Source organism: Mesoplodon densirostris, chromosome 2 (assembly GCF_025265405.1).
Source record: "Mesoplodon densirostris isolate mMesDen1 chromosome 2, mMesDen1 primary haplotype, whole genome shotgun sequence".
Classification (NCBI taxonomy): domain Eukaryota; kingdom Metazoa; phylum Chordata; class Mammalia; order Artiodactyla; family Ziphiidae; genus Mesoplodon; species Mesoplodon densirostris.
In genome coordinates this window covers 109,603,097-109,607,461 of record NC_082662.1, presented here as the reverse complement: position 1 = coordinate 109,607,461, position 4,365 = coordinate 109,603,097, and the positions used below count along the sequence as shown (strand labels likewise).

At 35.9% G+C, this 4,365-nt stretch overlaps 1 non-coding gene across 1 annotated transcript; it reads left to right on the top strand.

Annotated features, from left to right (window-relative positions):
- The first annotated feature begins 3,080 nt into the window (after positions 1-3,080).
- Positions 3,081-3,243, top strand: LOC132484791 (U1 spliceosomal RNA). The gene has a single exon (XR_009531340.1). It is a non-coding gene; the product is annotated as a U1 spliceosomal RNA (small nuclear RNA).
- Positions 3,244-4,365: the final 1,122 nt, after the last annotated feature.

Below are 4,365 nucleotides of genomic sequence, written 5' to 3'. Positions count from 1 at the left end.
TGACCAAGTTGGACCATAAGCTAAGCCATAAAATAGCGCTCAGTACTTTGAAAAGATTACTATCTTACAGAATATATTCTCTGACTATAATAAAATTAAATTAGAAATCAATAACAAAAAAGTAACAAGAAAAATTCTCAAATATTTGAAAATTAAACAACACATTTATAAATAATCCGTGTCTCAAAGAAGAAATCACAGGAGATACTGGAAAATAATTTTCACTGAACGAAACAAAATGTTGGCATATATCTAAAGAAATGTTTGAAGAGAAAGTAAAAGCTTTAAATACTTTTTTTTTATAGAAAAGAAGAAATGTTTAAAATCAGTGGTCTACATTTCCACCTTAAGAAGCTAGAAAAAGAAGAACAAATTAAACACAAAGAAAATAGAAGGCAGGAAATAATAAAGAGCTAAAGTCAATTAAATATTAAAAAAAGGCAAATAGTGGAGAAAGTAATAAAGCTAAAAGTTGGTTCTTTGATAAGATTAATAAATTCACAAATCCCTAATAAAGCTGATCAATGAAGAAAACTCCAAAATTAGGAAAGAAAGAACATAATTACAGATGCTACAGATATTAAAAGGATAGTAATAACAATTTTATAAATAATTTATGCCAACAAATATGACAATTTAGATTAAAATAGATAAACTCATTGAAAAACACAACAAATGGACTCAGGAAAAACAAAAAAAAATGAAAAAAAAGAAAAAAGTTCTAATTATAAGCCTTTTCATGAAGAAAACATCACGTCCTTATGGTTTTATGGTGAATTTTATCAATCATCTAAGCAGGAAAAATACTATTCCCACATAAACTCTTTCTGAAAACAGAGGAGGAGAGAACACTTCCCAAATTATTTTATGAAGTCGGCATTTCACTAATTCCAAAATCAGAAAAAAAGACTTCACAAGAAAGGAAAACTGAAGACTGTTATCTTTCAAGAACATAGATTTAAAAGAAAATCCTCAACAAAGTACTGGCATACTAAATCCAACGATGTATGAAAGGATAATTTAAAAAAATTTTAAGGATAATTTATTAAGACCAAGTGGAGTTTATCACCAAAAATACAAGGATAGTTTAATGTTTGAAAATCAATCAGTATAATTCACCACATTTAGAGAATAAAGAAGAAAAGTTACACAATCAACTCAATAAATACAGAAAAAAATTGGAAAAAATCCAACACTCATTCACGATTAAAATGCTCACCAGAGGGCTTCCCTGGTGGCGCAGTGATTGAGAATCTGCCTGCAGGGGACACGGGTTCGAGCCCTGGTCTGGGAGGATCCCACATGCCACGGAGCAACTAGGCCCGTGAGCCACAACTACTGAGCCTGCGTGTCTGGAGTCTGTGCTCCGCAACAAGAGAGGCCGCGATAGTGAGAGGCCCGTGCACCGCGATGAAGAGTGGCCCCCGCTTGTCACAACTAGAGAAAGCCCTCACACAGAAACGAAGACGCAACACAGCAAAAAAAAAAATAATAATTAATTAATAAACTCCTGCCTGCAACATCTTCTTTAAAAAAAAAAAAAAAAAAAAAAAAGCTCACCAGAGAAGGAACAGAACCTCTTCAATCTGATAATAGGCATCAATGAAAAATTCTACAGCTAACATCATATTTAATAGTAAAATATCAAATGCTTTTCTCCTCAGATCAGAAAAATGCTCCCTCTACTTCTACTCACTATTATATTGAAGGCCCTAGCCAGTACAATATGGCAAGCAAAAGAAATAAAAAGCATATAGTTTGAAAAAGAAGAAAAGAAGCTATCTTTATTCTCCAATGGCATTATTGTTGTGTAGTCTAAGGAATCTAAAAAAAAAGCCAAAAACCACAAAACCCTACTGGAACTAAGAAGTGCACTTAGAAAGTCATAGAATACAAAGTCAATATGAAAAGATCTGTTATGTGTGTATATACTAGCAGCAAAATATTGGACAATAAAATTTTAAAATATTGTTACAATAGCGTCAAAAACATCAGATACTTAGGAATAAATTTAATAAAAGTGCAAAATATCTACACTGAGAAGTACAAAACATCACTGAAAGAAATTAAAGAAGACCTAAACAAATAGAGAATTACATCATGTCCGTGGACTGGAAGAATCAGTATTGCTAAGGTGGCCATTCTCTGCAAATTGATCTATAGATTTAATATAATCCTAATCCAAATTCTAGTGGGTTTTAAAAAAAGTAAATTGACATGTTGATTCTAAAATTTACGTTAAAATCCATAAGACTTGAATAGTCAAGATAATATGAACAAAAAACACCTAAATTTGGGGAATTCCCATTATCTGATTAAATAAATATTTTAAAACTATAGTATTTAACACAGTGTGGCATTGATATAAACATAGAAAAATAGATCAATGAAAGAGAATATAGAGTCCAGAAAGAGACCCATACATATGGTCAATAGATTTTTGACAAATTATCAAGTCAATTCAGTAGAGGAAAGGAAAATTTTAGGACTTCCCTGGTAGTGCAGTGGTTAAGAATCCACCTGCCAGTACAGGGGACACAGGTTTGAGCCCTGGTCCAGGAAGATCCCATATGCCGCGGAACAACTAAGCCCGAGTGCCACAACTACTGAAGCCCGTGCGCCTAGAGCCCACGCTCCCAAGAGAAGCCACCGCAATGAGAAGCCCGCACACTGCAACAAAGAGTAGCCCCCACTTGCCGCAACTAGAGAAAGCCCACACGCAGCAACGAAGACCCAACACAGCCATAAATAAATAAATAAATAAATAAAAAGGAAAATCTTTTCCCAAATCGTGCTGGAAAAGCTGGGTAAATGTATGAAAAAAAAAAAAAGAACATTTACTCTTCCCTCATATCACATGCAAAATTAATCTGAGATGGATCATAGACCTAAACATAAAAGTTAAAACCATAAAAATCCCAGAAGAAAACATGGGAGAATATTTTTGTGACCTTGGAGTGGAAAATATTTCTTAGAGAGGTCACAAAAAGTGCTAACGCAATAGAAACAAAATGTTGATAAATCAGGTTTATCAAAATTCAAAACTTCTCATCAAAAGACACCATTAAAATGAAAAGGCCATACTTACCTGGCAGGGGATATACCATGATCACGAAGGTGGTTTTCCCAGGGCGAGGCTTATCCATTTCACTCCGGATGTGCTGACCCCTGCGATTTCCCCAAATGTGGGAAACTCGACTGCATAATTTGTGGTAGTGGGGGCTGCGTTCTCTCTTTCCCCTGATTTTTTTGAGGTTTAAGAGCGGAACTGTGTGTGCTGGCGTAGGATTTGTTCCTATAGCTACGCCCTAGGAGCGGTGTTGCGGTGTGCCCGTTTCTCTGCTCAGGTGTGGTGTTTCCCTGCTGAAAGCGATACTTTGATCTGGGCGGCGAGAGCGCCTGCATGTATCTGTGTTGTCAGGACGTTGTTCAGACTGCGGGCGGCCGGACTGCTGAAAACGCGTTTTGCGGTTCTGGGGGTGTTGGTTTTTGTAGCTGGAAAACGCTTCCAGCGTTACTGTGCTAAAGATGGCGGCGCCCCCGTGCCCCGCCTGTGTGTAACGTAGTCAACTTTCTGATCGCTGGGTGGGGAGAATTCGAGCTGCCATACATAACGGCTGTGTCCCCCCGCCCCCCCAAAATAAATAAATAAAATAAAATAAATAATAATAATAAAATGAAAAGGCCAGCTACAATCTAGGGGAAAAAAATTGAAAAACGTATCTGACAAAGAATTTCTTTCCAATATATGTAAAGAACTCCTACAAATCAATCATTAAAGATAATCTAACAAATAGAATGGGCAAAAGACTTGACACTTCAGAAACGAAGATGTATAAATGGCTAATATGCACATGAAAATGTGTTCAACATCATTAGTCATTAGGAAAATGCAAGTTAAAACTGCAATGAAATATCACTACATACCCACCCGGATGGCTAAAATTATAAAGACTGACAACACCACATGTTGACAAGGATGTGGAGCAACTGGAGCTCACGTACATTGGTGGGGGGAGTGTTAAATGGTACGACCAATTTGCAACAGTGTTTGTAAGTTTCTTAAGAAATTAAACATACACCTACTCTATATGCCAGCAATTTAACGCTTAGGTATTAACCCAAGAGAGGTAAAATCATGTCAGCAAAAAGACTTTTGCAAGAATGTTCATAGCAGCTTTATTCATAAAAGCCAAAACCCATAAAAAACCCAAGTGTCCATCAACAGGAGAATGATTAAACAAATGGTGGTATTTCCATACAGTGGAATTCTATTCAGCAATAAAAGGAACAAACTACAGATATACAAAACATAAATGAATTTCAAAAGCATTATCGAAAGTTAAAGAAGCCAGGCACAAAGGA